The sequence below is a fragment of the Oryctolagus cuniculus genome, chromosome 6 (genome assembly GCF_051225735.1).
Source record: "Oryctolagus cuniculus isolate XC-2025 breed Fujian yellow rabbit chromosome 6, ASM5122573v1, whole genome shotgun sequence".
Taxonomy (NCBI): Eukaryota; Metazoa; Chordata; class Mammalia; order Lagomorpha; family Leporidae; genus Oryctolagus; species Oryctolagus cuniculus.
The window spans coordinates 95,043,416-95,061,578 of record NC_142872.1 but is presented as its reverse complement, the minus strand read 5'-3'; the positions used below and the strand labels follow the sequence as shown (position 1 = coordinate 95,061,578).

Here is an 18,163-nt window from a genome sequence, read left to right as displayed (position 1 = left end):
TTATTGATTTGCTTATATTGAACCATCCTTCCATTATTGGGATGAATTCCACTTGATTATAGTGAATGATCTTTTCAATGTGCTGTTAGATTCTATGGGCAAGTATTTTGTTAAGCATTTTGCATTTAGGCTCATCAAGAATAGTGGCTTGTAGCTTTCTTTTTATGTTATTCCCTGTTCTGGTTTGGTATTAAGGCAACGTTGGCTTCAATGGAATGAATTTGAATTAATTCCATCCTGTTCTCTTTTTTTGTAGTAATTTAAGAAGAATTGCTGTTGATTTTTTATTTAAAATTTGGTAGAAATCAGAAATGAAGCTATCTAGTCTTGGGTTTTTCTTGGATGGAAGATTTTTATTTCTGATTCAAACGTGCTAATCATTATTAGTTTGTTTATGTATTGTATTTCCTCACCATTCAATTATGGTAAGGTATATTTATTCAAGAGTGTGTCCATTTCTTCTAGGTGGCTAGATTTGTTACATATATTGGTTCATAGTAATCTCTAATAATCATTTGTTTTTCTGTGGTATCGGTCTTAATGTTTCCATTTTCATCTCTGTTTCTATGTATTTGAATCCTCTCACACTCTTTTCTTGATAAGTCTAGCGAGGGTTTATCAGTTATGGTTATCATTTCAAATAACTAATTCTTAATTATATTTCATTGACTTTTTGGTGTTATTTGGTCTCAGTTCCATTTATCTTTGTTCCAGGTTTTAGTATTTCTTTCCTTCCACCAATTTTGACTTTGATTTGTTCTTGTTTTTCATAATTCTTTAAGGTACAGTGATAAGTTATTTATTTGTGAACTTTCTGATTTTATTGATGCAAGAATCAATTTCTATAAACTTCCCTGTTGGTACTGCTTTTGTATATACCATAGATTTTGGAATGTTGAGTTTCCATTTTCATTCATTTCAAAACCTTTAAAAGTTACTCCTTTTAAAAAGATTTATTTATTTATTTTAATGAATTATATGTAGAGATATACAGACATAGAGAGAGTTAGTTCTTTATCAGCTACTTCACTACCCCAAGTGTCTGCAATAGCCAGGGCTGAACCAGGCCAAAGCCAGGAGCCAGGAACTTCATGCTGGTCTCCCAAATGAATGACAGCCATCCAAGCACTTGGTCTATTTTCTGCTGTTGCTCCCAGGCCATTAGCAGGAAGCTGGTTTGGAAGTGGAGCAGCCAGGACACAAACTGGTACCCATACGGGATGTGGCGTCACAGGCAGTGGCTTAATGCACTGCACCACAACATGAGCCCCTAAAATTTCCTCCTTGATGTCTTCCTTGACCCATGGATTGTTCAGCAGTAAGTTGTTTAATTTCTATGTATTTGTGAACATTTTAAAGTTTTTCTTGTTATTGATTTCTAGTTTTATTACATTGTGGACAGGAAACATACTATGATTTATATTTTTAAAATTTTTTGAGATTTGTTTTGTGACCTATCATATGATATATCATGAAAAATGCTGTTGAGAAGAATGTGCATTCTGCAGCTGTGAGATGGAGAATTCTATTGATCTTCATTAAGTCCAATTGCTCTAGGATGGAACCTTTGTTGATTTTCTATCTATATGATCTGTTCATTTCTGAAAGTGTAGTGTTAGAGTCACCTACTAATACAGTAGTGGATTCTATGTGTTTTAGGTGTATTAAAATTAGCATTGGGACCAGTGCTGTGGTGTAGTGGCTAAGACCACAGCCTGTGATGCCAGCATCCCATATGGGCACTGGTTCATGTTCTGGCTGCTACACTACCTATCTAACTCCCTGCCCACATGCTTGGGCCCCTGCATTCAAGTGGGAAGCCAGAGGAAGCTTCTGACCCAGCCTTGGCCATTTGTGGAGTGAACAAATGGAGAGAGATCCCTTTTTCCCTCTCTTGGTCCCTCCTCTCTCCCTGTTATTCTGACTTTCAAGTAAATAAAATAAGCCTTTAAAAATTGCTCCATGTATTTGGGTGCTCTAATATTGGATGCATATTAGTTATTACCTCTTGCTGAACTGAGCCCTTCATCATTACATAATGATCTTCCTGTTCTCTTTATACTGCTTTTGAATTAAAATATTTTTTCTGATAGAGGCTAGACTACTCCTGCTTTCTTTTGGGTTACATTTACTTGGAAAACTTTGTCCCATCCTTTCACTTTCAGTGACTGTGTCATTAGAAGTGTGTCCTTAGTCTTATAGTTAAGTCCCGTTTCTTAAGCCATTCTGTCACTCTAAGCCTTCTAATTGGAGAATTTATTCCATTGACATTGAAAGCAGTTATTAATGATAAAATCTTACTACTGTCATTTTGATACTTGTTTTCTACTTTAATTTAGAGACCTTCTCTCCCTCTTATGGTCTTCATCTGTAGCTACATGATTTTCTCTAGTGATTTTCTCTAATCAATACTGTGATTCCTTGCTTATTATTTTTTTAAGTCTGACATAGATTCTTGTTTTCTGATTACCATGAGGCTTACAAAAAACTTCTTTTGGTTCTAAAAAGCTATCTTAAAATAATAAAAGCCTAATATTGATTATAAATATAGGAAAATGGACAAGTGAGAAACAAAGATATAAGAAATTTTAACTCTACTTTTATGTTCCATTCCTTCCCATGTTTTGAATTTTTGTTGTTATATTTGACCTCTTTCAATATTGCCTGTTTGTTCAGGTTTAATCTAGCAAGTATAATTATTTTATTCTTTATGAGAAATATAGAACTTGATTACTTACCATGTTTAAGTAATTAACACTTTCTGAATTTATAGTTACTCTTACCTACAAATTTTGTACCTTCTGATATTTTCTTCTTACTTGTTCACATCTATTTAACTTGGAGGAACTCCATTTAACATTTCTTATAACACAAGTCTGTGGTAGCCATAAATACTTCAGCTTTTGTTTTCATGGGAATGCCATTGCCTCTGCCTATTATCTGATGGATAACTTTGTTGGATATCATATTCTTGACTAGCAAATTGTTTACCTTCAAAAGTGTAGAAGTCTCATGTCACTCCCTCCTGACCTCTAACTTTCCTGATGAGAAGTTTGTAGACCCCTTCCTGTGTAATTTGCTTCTTTTGAAGCTTTGATAATCTTCTACTTTATCTTTAACCTTGGAGAGCATGCTTGTAATATGTCTTAGGGTAACTTGGTTGAGTTGAATCTGACTAGTAACCTTTTAACTCCCTGTATCATGATATTAGTATTTTTCTTGAGAGTTGGGGCATTTTTTATCATTATCTCTTTGATTATGCTTTATACCTCTTTGGCATTCTCAAGTCTCTCTTGAATCCCAACAACTTAAATATATACTCTTTTCATGTTATATCTCCTATAACTTTCTTATTCCTCCTTTTCCCCTCAAATTGCATATTTTTAAATAGCCTGTCTGTGAGCTCACGGATTCTTTCTTCTGTTTGTTGTATTCTGATATTGATGCTTCCTATCATATTTTTAATTTCAGTAGGTGGACTTTTCAGGTGAAGGATTTATACTTAATTTTATTTAATTAGAACCATCTGTCTACCAGGTTTTCTGTTAGAATCATATCTCTGTTTTCTCCTTAATTTCACTGAGTTTCCTTAAAGTAGCTACTTTAAATTTCATTTGAGCATTCAGAAATTTAATTCCCAAATGTTTAAGATGTTTGGTTTCCAACTCCTTATTTTTCTTTTTAGGTGAGGTCTTGGTTCTTAGCAGTTCTTTTTGCTTGTTGCTGTACTATGTCATCTGTGCATTAAAAGATCAGTTATATTAATCTGGACTCATTTGTGGCTGTCATTCTAGAAATTCTAAACACTCTGATTATTTTAATTTCTCTGAGCCTATGAATATTTCTGTTATTTCAACACTAGATAACACCCTAAGTCATGATTTGCCCCAGGTCTGCTGTTGATATATTTTAATGCTTCAATTTTACAATACTACCCAAACTCAGTTTTGTCTCAAACCTGCAGTTGATATGTTGCTCAATATGAACAGGGGAATTATCTAAAAATGGGTAGTCAATCACTACAAGCTTCTCCTTGAGGCTGTGGTAGGCTCAGACTCCTTGCCCTATATCCATAAATGCCACAATACCAGACCCCATCCAGAGCTCTCAGCATACCCAGAGCAACGCTGACCATGCTGTGATCTCTCCTCTGCTGAGGGGCTCACTTCCCAGTGCCACACTTCTCCGTCACCGGTAATGTCTGAGATATGAGACTGCTCAATTGGAACCACAGAACTCTGCTGGGCACAGAATCTAGTCCAGAGGCTCTGTCTTCCTGCACTGCCTTTGACAGATAGTTAGGATCAGCTAAGTGCTGGGTGTGATCAGTCTGGCAGAGTCCTAAAATGTTCTTGTGATTCCTTGCTATCTATGTGGTTATAGTAGAGGTGATGTAGGCACCCCTCAGCTACTCATGCAAGTGTTAAGTCTCAAAGTCATCAAGCCTTGTTTTCATCCTAACCCCACAAGAGGCTGATAGTGAAATGCTCCCAAACAAGTCTTTCTCACCAGGTGCAGGGTTCTGCCTGATAATGGGGCAAAGCCAGAGCCTCTGTCCAAAGGCACGTGCCTCGGGACAGAAACCATTAGTTTCTATCCAGTTGGGTTTTACCAGTCCAACACTGAGTCCCAAAGACACAGTTCCTTATCTGCTCATGGTTAGAAAAGATTGATAAAGGCAGCCCTCTGGGCACCCAAAGTGGCCCCAGGCTGGTCACACGTGATTCGTACAGTCACAGCACCCTACAAAGTACCAGGGGTGTCTGCCAAGTCCACTGGAGGCCAGCAGTGACACACAGCAAATTGAGTCCAAACCCCTAGAGTGCCAGCTCTGACAGAATCCAGGCCAGTCTTGAGTCTGCATCTTTGAGCACAAACCCAGGGCTAAAGGCCTTTTGGATTTACCAGCTGCTAGGCCTCAGTGAGATAAGCTCAGCTCTGAGATCTGAGAAGCAGTCATAAGCTTCTTCTCCTACCTCTCTGCGTGGTAGGAGTTTCACTTTTTGCCCTGCATTTTGGGGAAAGAATGGCTGAGGCCTCCTGGTGGTGAAAGCTGCAAATATTCACTCCATAGTGGCCAGGGCAGCAGTGCTCAGTCTGATTTTTTTTTTTTTTTTTTTTTTTTTGCAGTAGCACTGGGGTTCAGTTCCCTCATTCTCTCCCTCTGCATCCCCCCCCCCCCAAGTAGGAGGCATCTCTCTAGCTGCATCAGACAACTCTTTACTTTCTGATGAACAAGGTAAGGCACTGTGATCTCTCGCCCGGCTTCCATAGCTCTTACAAAAGTGACCTGGTGTCCACATTGGTGTCTCTGTGGGGAGGTGGGTGTCAAGACCTCTTACTTGATCACCATCTTGGTTCTACCACCAGAAATACTAAGTCCTAATTCTATCCCTAACTCATAATAGATTTTCATATAACATTCTTATTTTTGTTTTTAATTTATAGAACATCTATCAATAAGTGTTTCTTCAACTGGAGTAATGTTTAGGTGTTGTCTCAAAAAATTTAGCAGAAAGATATAAGAGACAAGGAGCTTGTATTCAGGTAGAACTGAGTTTAAGGTTTGGATCCACTTTTTCTTATATATGTGATCCTTAGAAACTCAGCATATTTTAACATCTTCCCAAAGTATGGCTATGTGCAAAATACCTTTGGAAGTATCATTAAGTTATGGCATTTAATGCTATCACTATTTAAATTTAGAAGAATTGGAACTATGAAAAGCATTTGGATTGCAGACAGGGATTATATATGGAAGGTACATGCCGGATGATGCAGGAGAAGTTGGTAAATTTTTAGAAATCTTACACATGGGAGGCTTTGTAATAAAAATGATATATGTATATTTGAATGATATTTACCACCCTAAAATATTAAAGATTTGGCAAAAATGCAGAAAAATTAACACTCTATTTTAATGGTTCTCAAGTTCTAAAATTCATCAGACTCACCTGCAGGGCTCTGTAAAACACAGCTTGCTTTGAACACACATTGTGGTACAGCAGATTAAGATACTGCTTGGCACACCTGTCTCCTTCCTTAGAGTGCCTGGTTCAAGTTATGGCTACTCTATTTCCAACCTAGCTTCCTGCTAATGTGCACCTTGGCAGGCATCAGCTCATGGTTCAAGTACTTGAGTTTCTGCCACCAAGTAGGAAACCCAGATCAAGTTCCTAGTATCTGCTTCAGTGTAGGCCAGCTCCAGGTGTTGCTAGTATTTGGGAGTGAACCAGCAGATAGAACCACTCCCTCACCTTCAAAGAAGTCTTTGGAATATAAAACACAATTATTGGGATCCAACAGAATTTCTGACTTGGTGGATCTAAGATGGGTCCAAGGAAATTTTTTTTCTTATAAATTTCCAAGAGATACTGTTGCTGATGCTGCTATTTGAGGACTAGATGTTGCATATCACTGCTGCATGGACTTCAGGCTGAAGGGTACGATCAGCAGTGGCCTCACAAACTTGGAGACAAAGGAGTAACCAAGTGTATGGTAACCAAAATGAGATGGAGGTGTAGGTTCCATGAGACAGAAAGGATTTTTTTTTTAAATTTTTTGACAGGCAGAGTGGACAGTGAGAGAGAGAGACAGAGAGGAAGGTCTTCCTTTTTGCCCTTGTTTCACCCTCCAATGGCCGCCGCGGCCAGCACGCTGCAGCCGGCACACCGCACTGATCTGATGGCAGGAACCAGGTACTTATCCTGGTCTCCCATGGGGTGCAGGGCCCAAGCACTTGGGCCATCCTCCACAGCACTCCCTGACCACAGCAGAGAGCTAGCCTGGAAGAGGGGCAACCGGGACAGAATCCGGCGCCCCGACCGGGACTAGAACCTGGTGTGCCGGTGCTGCAAGGCGGAGGATTAGCCTAGTGAGCCACGGCACTGGCCAGAAAGGATTTTAAGAGTAAGAAATTTGGGACAAATTATAGTAATCTAAAATGATAGCATTAGATGCTATTGCACATTCAAAATGAAAAAAAAAAAAAAAAGTAATTCATAGCCTTACAGGATCATTGGATTTGAGAGGGCCAAGGAATTAAATTGGTAGAACATCAAAAAACCATCCACATAGGAGTTAAAATTTTCTAATGATAAGAGTTGTGATAGAGAGGAAACGAGCAAACCAGATGTAAGAGTCTCACATGAATGAAGACAAATAGTAGGCAAAATTATAGTGACAAGTAAGGGACAGACAGCATGACAAACGCCTGGGCTGGAAAAGAAGTGGATGCTGCCTCATTGCATTTGACACGGTCATTGGAAGACAGAGTCCCTTTCCCTGGAGAGGCTTACAGGGAAGCAGTGTCTTCCAGGAAGAACCCATTTCAAATCAGGTGACAATCACATGCAGAGTATTCTTTGAACAGCACTGAAGGACAATCAGTTCACAAATCAACTTCCAGTACCATATAGCACAGCACAAAAACATGGAAACTATGTCAGTGTAGGTTAGCCATATAAATATTCATATAAGAAAATATTTTCTTTGAAAGAGGAGGTGGAGCAAGGCAGAATGGCCAACGATAACAGGGATAAATGATAGAGTTAAATGATCTCAAATTTCTGAGTTGAACTTTGGCATAACTTTATTCTTGCACGGAAACTGACTTAGGTGTCCAATCTAATATTATTTCCCTCATATTTGAAGAATTCCTTATACCGAGGATAACCCATTAGTTCCCCTTTTTGAAGGAATTTTTAGAATGAGGCAATTTGGTGGTGTTTAGTAGCAAATAATTAAGAGAATAGCTATCATATCTAGAAATAATATATATATATAATTTATATAAACACATTAGAATGCAATCTCTTTTTTTAAAGATACTATTTCTTTTAAAAAAAAAAAGACTTATTTATTTATTTATTTGAAAGTCAGAGCTACATAGAGAGAAGGAGAGGCAGAGAGAGAGAGAGAGAGAGAGGTCTTCTATCCATTTGTTCACTCCCCAGTTGGCCACAAAGGCCAGAGCTATTCCGATTCAAAGCCAGGAGCCAAGCGCTCCTTCCAGGTCTCCCAAATAGGTGCAGGAGTCCAAGGACTTGGGCCATCTTCTACTGCTTTCCCAGGCCATAGCGGAGAGCTGGAGCAGAAGTGGAGCAGCCGGGTCTCAAATTGGCACTCATATGGGATGCTGGCACTACAGGAGGTGGCTTTACCTGCTATGCCATAGCGCTGGCTGCTTCACCTCCTGAAGCCAGGAGCCTGGAACTCCATCTGAGTCTCCCATGTGGGTGGATGGAGCCCCACCACTTGAGTCATCATCCACTGCTTCACCAGGTGCATTAGCAGGAAGTTGGATTGGAAGCAGAATAGCCAGGACTTGAACTGGCACTCTGATGTGGGATGTGAGCATCACAAGCAAGGGCTTACCTGCTGCACCACAACTCCAGCCTCACTGTTTATTTCTTGTTAAGAGTGATGGTATTGGTGCACGTCTATTCAGTGAAACTAATATCACAAATCACCTGAGACAACATACCACAAATACATATGCAGGAAGTAAAGTTAATTCTTTGTTAGAACACCACATTCACTGCAACTCTGATGGAACTATATTCACTATAAAGGATAATATATAGAACATATGGCATGTCACTGAACAAATCCTTTTTTATCATATATAAGTAAACACCATGTATGTGTCCTTTGAATTACAAAGATCCAGACCAAGGCTTTACCACTTCTAGAAGGATCTTTGAAAGTCACTTAACCAATTTGAGCAAAATGGAATCACCATTCAGGCATTAAATCTATTCATTAAATGTGTATTAAATAAATAGTGATATATAAATGTCTAATAAATATTTATTGAACATTCAGTACATAAAATAGGACTATAAAGAGTAAATTTTTCCCTAATAAGTCAATATTTGAATTAAGTAATTAGATGCAGTTTATGAACTATACAATTTTATCTAAATGGTGGGAAGTTTTTAAAAATTATTTTAAATGTTAACAAATGGATATTCTTTTGTGTCCTGATATAAAAGAGAAAGTCACAAATAATTCATGTTAACGAATACAAAAAATAGCTATGTTTTTGTTCAAAGAATGTTTAATTATACCGAAAATGGTATACAGTTTTTAGGCATTTAGTCAACGTTTCAAAACAAGTCATTTTGAAGCAATTTGGCAACATGCATTAAACAGTTGTTCTACTTTTAATAGCTTACTATGGGACTGAAAACATGTTTAATGTAATTACTAAATGCTATTTATTTTATTCTGTCAAAATTTTAATTTTTATATTTATCATATCTGCCTCCCTTAATTTTCTGGATGACTATGCTTGTAGATAATAATTTGGAACATAGAGTAAATATGACTAAATCAAGTTGAAGCTTCTATTAAAAACAGATTTCCTACCCTTATGATACTTCATAAGTTTCTTCATATGTTTCCTTATTTTCTTGTTTTATGGTGTTTTCATTATGATACAAACTGTTTCAGGCTTCAGTGAAATAATTCATGTCTTATTACTATTTTTACACACATCCCTCCCACACAATTTTTTTTAGCTTCTAGAGATGGAGTGAAATTTCAGAGTATATGGCCTTAGATTAGGTTAGAAGTTACACTGCAGTTACTAGCTATGTATTCTTATGAAAATATACTTAATGGATCCAAGTTCATAAAATAAAAATATTGCTCGTACATGAAGTCGTTGCATGGATTTTAAAATACATGACAAATAATAACAAAAATTTAATAAAATCTGCCCTCTTCCACTTCTCCTTTAAAAATGTATGTGTTTTACTACAATCTTTGAAATGTCAATGGTTCACTATAGGTTTTAAGGAGAAATGCAATGCTATATCCAAAAAATAGACTATGTGTATCTATTTTATTTTTAGCTATGTATATGAAAATTTCCCCAATTTGTTATTCAATTAGATCCTATCAAAAGGAATGCTGCTGATTCTATGAGAAAAAACACACTTCATACTTTGGAGTTCTGTTCTTCTATCCTCACATACCCTCTCTATTATACCCACACAATTGTTTCAGCAGTGATAATGTCTATCTTCAGGTTAGGATTTCTTGCCAGATGCTAGTAACAAATACCTCACTACATCCTGTGACATAATGCCGGTTAAGTTTTATCCTAGATCAAACCACAGCAATAGAGCATCTTCTGGAGAGAATGGTTTATTCATCTTTTTTCTTAGGTTTAGTGAAAGAAAAAGCTAAGTCTGAAGTAAGAGGAAAAGGGAGAAGAAAATATTTAAGTAGTTTGGGATCTATGACAGCATGGCCATGAAATGCTTACAAAATGAAAATCTTGAACTCTTATACACTGAAGAAGACAACCATAATACTCATGGACACATCCAATGGAAAGAGGCCTCTTTATGCCCCAAATGAGGAATTCAAAACCCTTTCTTCTTCTGCAGTGTCATAGGTATATAAGTTGACTACAGAGGCCATGATTAATTAAGACATAGAAAACCGAGTTGTAGTTTTACAAAGAAAAAGGCAATTGTTCTTCAGTTAGTAAGTAAAACAAAGAAAATAGGTGGTATTTGGAGAAAAGCACTCTCCATGATTTCCACCTAGCTAAAATCTGAGAATTGAGCACCTGTAGATGCACCCAAGTGTGAATCTTTTCTCTGTAATTTGCTGGTGATATAGAGACAGAGACTGACACAGAGAGGGAGATACCCTTGGCTTACCCTCCAAATAACTGCAGTGGCACCACGCTGGGGACTCAAGCCAGGTTCCCATGTAATGGGCAAGAAGCCAATTACTTGAGCCATTATTGCTACCTCCCAAAGTCTACCTAGGCAGGAAGCTGGAGTCAAGAACCAGAGCAAGGCCTCAAACCCAGGTACTCCTATAGGGATATGGGCATCTTAACCAGTATATTAATGCCTAAGCTGAACACCCCCCTCAAGAATTTTATTTATATTGATGGCAAAGATGACATATAAAACAATTAAGAACTTTGAAGATGGAAAATTTGGTTCTTAATTGTGAAGTTTCAATGCATAGAATTTTAAATCAGAAAGTAACAACAAAGTTGAGGAAAATTGATTTGTAGTGGAGTCAAAGAGGACATTTTTGTTAATTATTTCTGAAACTGTATTCCACATCCCTATAGTTATGCTGAAGGTGTTAATGGTGATTTCTAAGAAAATAATTGTCAATTGACAGAATGAACCTTTTATGAACCACTGAGCAAGATTCTCTACATAGAAATGTTTTATTCTATATTCATATGCAACACAAAATCATTGTCAACTTGTAGAAAAATCCAGAACATTTTTAAAGCCACCTACTTTTAAAAAATTAATTTTTTGAAAGAGTGACAGAGAAAGAGAGAAGACAGAGACAAGGAGAATCTTCCATCTACTTTTTCATTCCCCAAATGCCCACAATAGCCAAAGTCGTGCCAAGCTGAAGCCAGGATCCAGGAACTACATCTGGATCTCCCAATGGGTTGCAGGGACCCAAGTACTGTGGCTGCCATCCAGGTACATTAGTAGGAAGCTGGTTCAGAAGTGGAGTGGCTGGAACTTGAATCAGGCATTTCCATATGGGATGTGGACGTCCAAAGCACTGTCTGCCCCACAACACTCATCTTAACTCTGCCTGCATTTTAAATTGTGGAATACAATGCACATGCAGCAAAGTATAAAAGACATATACATTCATTTAGAAAGGACAAAATACAAACCCATCAACCACTATCCAGTTAATCCTGACAGCCCTAGGAGCTCCTCTCTGCTCACTAATTACCATCTGCAAAAACATAGCTATCATCTTGCCCTGTTTTTTTTTGTTTATTTTAACAAGATATCACTTCATATTTAAACATTATGATCTGATCTCTGATATTAAGGAAAAAAGTTTCAATGTTGAATCAAGTAAATTGCTTTTAAAAATGCACTTTTAAATTTCTAAAATCATGAATATGTTTTAATATTTATCACTTTTATGCAGTATTGATATTATGTTTCTTATTTATTATACTAGTTCGGTTAATTGAACTTAGTGATATTCAACAAGTCAATACGATGATGGTTTTCTATGATATGCCAATGTAGTATATCTGTATTATCTTTAATATAAGGTGGTATTTGGCTTGCAACTATTTATTTAGGATTTTTATATCTAAGTTTGTCAGTTAGTTGGCTTACAGGCAAATAGGTTTTCCTTATAATTTTCTTACATACTGGAATCAAGTTTAGCGAGACATACAGTGGGGGAAATGTTTTCTCTGATTCTTTGGAAATGGGTGTCTAACAGTGAAACTATTTTTTTAAAAAGAATTATTTATTGTTTAAGATTTATTGATTTATTTTGAAAATCAAAGCTACAGAGAGGGAGAGACTGAGACAGAGAGAGAGGGAGACAGGGAGAGAAAGAGACAGAGAAAGAGAGAGAGAGAGAGATTCCATCCGCTGGTTTACACCTCAGCCGGCTGCAATGACCAGGGCTGAGCTAGGCCAAAGGCAAAAGCCAGGAGCTTCTTCCAAGTCTCCCTTGTGGGTTACAGGGACCTAAGTACTTGGGCCATCTTCTTCTGCTTTCCCAGGTGCATTAGTAAGGAGCTGACTCCAATATAGGATGCCATAATCACAAGGGGTGACTTTACCCTCTATGCCACAGTGCTGGCCCTTAAATTACTTCCTAAAAGTGTGTGGAAGAGGAGCCAGTGCCATGGTGTAGAAGGGTAAGCCTCCACCTCTATCTGGGACGCTGGCTCCCAATTGCATCACGGCTGCTCCACTTCCAGTCCAACTCTGCTTATGGCCTAGGAAAGCAGTAGAAGATGGCCCAAGTACGTGGGGCCTGCATCCATGTGGGAGATTTGCAATAAATTCCTGGATCCTGGCTTCAGATCAGCTCAGCTCCAGCTGTTGTGGCCATTTGAGGAGTGAACCAGTGAATGGAAGACCTTTGTCTGTCTCTCCTCTCTGTCTGTAACTCTGTCTCTCAAATAAATAAATAAATAAAATCTTAAGAAATAGAACCAGGGGGCCGGTACCATGGCTCGCTTTGTTAATCCTCCACCTGTGGCACCGGCATCCTATATGGGTGCCAGGTTCTATTCCTGGTTGCTCCTCTTCCAGTCCAGCTCCCTGCTGTGGCCTGGGAGGGCAGTGGAGGATGGTCCAAATGCTTGGGCCCCTGCACCCACATGGGAGAACAGGAGGAAGCACCTGACTCCTGGCTTCGGTCGACCATAGTGGCCATTTGGGGGTTGAACCAACAGAGGGAAGACCTTTCTCTCTGTTTCTCTCTCTCTCTCACTGTCTAACTCTGCCTATCAAATAAAAAAGAAAGAAAGAAATAGAATCAGCCATTCATTTCCAAGATGTCATGTTCTAACTCCCAAAGAGAAGGGGTCACTATCAAGCACAAGCCTGAATGTCTCAAACGTCCCTACAGTTAAGAATCACCTGCAATACCCTTGAAAGCACACATCTTAGTATTTTTTTTTTGTTTGTTCTACTTAATACCTTTGGTTGAATACTGTAATCAATACACAATTCTTCTTAAGTGCTGAAACTTAACTGAAAAGTGATCACTGTTAAATATAAGAGGGGGAATAAGAGAGGGAAGAGATGTGCAATTCGGGACATGCTCAAGCTGACTTACCTCAAACAGTAGAGTTAGAAACATACCAGGGGATTCCAATTCAATCCCATCAAGGTGGCATGTACCAATGCCATCTCACTAGTCCCAGTGATCAATTTCTGTTCACAATTGATCATAATGATAGGACTAAGAACTAAAGGGATCTCACAAACAAGACTAGTGTCTGCTAATACTAACTGATAGAATCAAAAAGGGAGAGAATGATCTAACATGGGAAGTGGGATACACAGCAGACCCATAGAATGGCAGATGTCCTAAACAGCACTCTGGCCTCAGAATCAGCCCTTAAGGCATGCGGATCCGGCTGAAAAGCCCATGAGAGTATTTCAGGCATGGAAAGCCAAGACACTCTGGGGAAAAAAAAAAAAAAAAAAAAAAACAACTAAATGAAAGATCTCCGTGAGTGAGATCCCAGTGGAAAGAACGGGTCATCAAAGAAGGAGGTACCTTTCTCTGAAGGGAGGAAAGAACTTTCACTTTGACCATGGCCTTGTCTAAAAATTATCAGAGTCAGTGAACTCAGGGGGCTTCCATAGCCTTGGCAGCTCATGACAAGAGCCTAGGTTGATTACTGATGCCATAAACAAGAGTGTCAATTTGTTAAGTCAACAACAGGAGTCACTGTGCACTTACTCCTCATGTAGGATCTTTGTCCTTAGTGTGCTGTACATTGAGATTTAATGCTATAACTAGTACTCAAACAGTATTTTTCACTTTATGTTTCTGTGTGGGAGCAAACTGTTGAAATCTTTACTTAATGTATGCTAAACTGATCTTCTGTATATAAAGAGAAACGAAAATGAATCTTGATGTGAATGGAAGGGGAGAGGGAGTAGGAAAGGGGAGGGTTGCGGGTGGGAGGGACATTATTGGGGGGAAGCCATTGTAATCCATATGCTGTACTTTGGAAATTTATATTCATTAAATAAAAGTTAAAAAAAAAGAAAAAAAAGTTTGGGAGAATACAGTGGTGGGGTCATATTATTATATTCTGATAGATATTAATTGAGAATTAAGCAAATGTGATCAGACTAATTTATCTTAAGTTTTGAATGTTTTTCTAAAGGTAAGCCTATCAATACTCTACAGTATATTTGTGAAAGTGGTTGTTGATTAGCAGAACAAATTTAGGAACTCTGCATTTTTTCAGGTGTTATGAAAATGTAAGTCAAAAATCCTTGGACATCTAGAAGGAGACACTATTGGCTAACAGAAAAGACTCCTGACCTGAGCAGAGAGCACAGACAGCAGCCTTATGTCCTAACCTAGGCAGGGGTGGAGTGTGAATTAATGAAGAAACTGGAGAGCATGTTCATCATCCAAAAAGACTACTCAGGGCCAGCACCGCGGCTCACTAGGCTAATCTTCTGCCTGGGGCACCAGATTCTGTCCCAGTTGCTCCTCTTCCAGTCCAGCTCTCTGCTGTGGCCTGGGAAAGCAGTGGAGGATGGCTCAGGTCCTTGGGCCCTGCACCCGCATGGGAGACCAGGAGGAAGCACCTGTCTCCAGGCTTCAGATTCAGATGGGTCCAGTGCGCCAGCCGCAGCACGCCAGCCATAGCGGCCACTGGGGTGGTGAGCCAACTGAAAAGGAAGACCTTTCTCTCTGACTCACTCTCTCTCTCACTGTCTAACTCTGCCTGTCAAAAATAAAATAAAATAAAATAAAATAAAATAAAATAAAATAAAATAAAATAAAATAAAATACTACTCAGCTCAAGCTAGTGTGCTATGATGGATCCTCAGCCAAGGAATACCATTATCTTTTGTCTTTTAAAAGGTATTGCTTTTTTTTTTTTTGCAAGAGATCTCCAGCCTTTTAAGTGTTACATGTATTGGTTTCTTTTTTAGCAATTTATTTTATTTATTTGAAAGACAGAGTTACAGAGGGAGGTAGAGCCAGAGAGAGATAAAAAGGTCTTACACTCCACTAGTTAACTCTCCAAATAACTGCAACGATCAGAGCTGAGCTGATCTGAAGCCAATAGCCAGGACTTCTTCCAGGTCTCCCACGCAGGTGCAGGGGCCAAGGACTTGAGCCATCTTCTACTGCTTTCCCAGAGAGCTGGATCAGAACAGGAGCAGACGGGACTCGAACTAGTACCCATATGGGATGCCAGTGCTACAGAATGGGGCTTCAACCCTCTACGCCATAGGGCTGGCCTCAAGTTTATTGTTAAGTTAAAATATTATTTTGGTTAAACAAAACATATATGCAGATATATCCATCACTTGGGCTACAAGTTTATAGTCTCTTGCCTTTAAATTTTACTACATAGGGATACGCAAGAATTTTGCGTCATTTGAAAATGAATCCTTAGTTATGTAGGTGAGTTCAGATATAGGTTGTTAACATAACAGTAAGTCATTCCAAACTAGCACCGTTTCTTCCAAAAGTTATACATGAAATCAAGAAGAAAATTGAAAGTAGGGGAGAAAATGTACAAATACTGCCACGTAGTCAAATAATGAATGAACATTATGGATATGGAGGCTCTCACCAGAGTTTGCTAATCCTTTGCAAAGATGTCCTCACTACCTACTCAGCAATTCACATTTCTTATCCCTATGCCATGGGCCTTCTCTGTTCTTAAGATTTATGTTCTAGATTCCCTTCTTTCTCTCTAATCTCCTGGAACTATCTGTTATGTACCACAAACAGTGCACATCAATTACTATGTTCCATGGACCATCAAGTGTAGCCAATGTTCTTCCTGTGTTTTGGCCTTATCCCATGCTGTTATTCTTGCTTATAAGAACTTCTTACCTATTCCTGCCTTTCAAACTCCTTCCCAAGCCCTCAGTTCAAACATGACCTGCCTCATGAATATCTTTTTTTTTTTTTTACAGGCATAGTTAGACAGTGAGGAGAGAGAGACAGAGAGAAAGGTCTTCCTTTTTCCGTTGGTTCACCCTCCAAGTGGCCACTACGGCCAGCGCATTGCAGCAGGCGTGCTGCGCCAATCCGAAGGCAGGAGCCAGGTGCTTCTCCTGGTCTCCCATGCAGGTGCAGGGTCCAAGAACCTGGCCCATCCTCCACTGCTTTCCCAGGCCACAGCAGAGAGCTGGACTGGAAGAGGAGCAACTGGGACGGAACTGGCACCCCAACCGGGACTAGAACCCGGTGTGCCGGCGCCACAGGCAGAGGATTAGCCTAGTGAGCTGCGGCGCCGGCCATGAATGTCTTTTTAATCTCATGTACCAACTATGGACTCAATATATTATTTACTTCCTTTAGTGCCCTTAGCATTAAATTTATTTCTTAAGAGAGAATGTGATTAATGCTGCAGATGCTTGCATACTAATTTCTGTGTGAGTAGAGAGAAAATATCTTATTTATCTACACATATACCATGGCATAGAGCCCAATACGTGGTAACCTCTCTGTCTATATATAAAATTCATGAATATTTGCAAAAAGTTACCTCCTAAGGAACTAATGTAAGATTTATTGGAGAATCATAAATAATTTGGGGGACAAAAAGTCTAAGTCTCTTTAATTTGTGACAGTGAAGCACATCAATACTGAAAAGGAAGACAAAGAAAATCATGAAACACCTTAGCCAGTGTTTAAGTTCTTTCAGTGACTGGAAATATACAAACAAAACCCACAGGGACAAACAGACCTTTCTTGCAACCAGCCAATACATTCTTTTCTCATTTGTGAAAGACATGCTTCCTCTGACATAAGTCTTCTATAAGCTATTAGTTCATCAAGGTTGAAGAATGAGCTAGATTTTCCTTTGTGTTATTTTCATTATTTTATTTTGTACTTTAGGCCACATCTAGAGCATATATAAGAATATTGTAAGACAAATAAAAAGCGTTTTTAAAAGGATTTAAAACATTTGCCCCTCGTTTGTGACTTTGATTTCTTAAAATAACAAAAAATTGTACCAGCGTTCTTCTATTTTTAAGTTTAAAGAATTCAACTCTTTAATCCAAATATTTTGCATTAGCAAAAGAATAGTACAGCTGTCTTATTTAAATACAGCCTTCTGCAATTCTGCTATGAAATTTCTGACTACTGTTGCACATGACAGGGACTTTTAATAAACAAAGCAGGTAGTCTGAAGTATGTAACCTTATATACTGCTGAGCAACCTCACACATTTTTCCATTACACTTAATAATCATTTACTTGGTGAGATTAAATTTTATATGTTATTAAATGGTACCCTTTAAATATTTTTCTATGGCCTTAGGAAACAATTGAAACTTCCACAATATTAGAGTTTACCACAGATGTGGGAAACATTTCAAAATAATACCACATAATGATTCAGGGGCATTTGCTCTGTAGAAATTGCAAAATCTTATTCATAACCAGTGTAAACTCTATAATAACTATTATTTTTAAAATTATACTTTAGCATTGAAAATGTTTGATCTTAACAGACAATTAACAGCAATTGTTTTCACTTATTTTTATAATTATTAGTCAAAGACCAATCCTAATATACTTACGATAATTACAGACACCAAACTGGTATATGTGTGATATACCTAATTTAGAAGATTTATCATCTAATAAAAGTTCAAATGTCCTGAAC

At 38.3% G+C, this 18,163-nt stretch overlaps 1 protein-coding gene across 9 annotated transcripts in view; it reads right to left on the bottom strand.

The window, feature by feature from the left end:
• Positions 1-18,163, bottom strand: part of C6H8orf34 (chromosome 6 C8orf34 homolog) — a 498,572-nt gene that overhangs the window by 21,370 nt on the left and 459,039 nt on the right. The window lies entirely within an intron of this gene.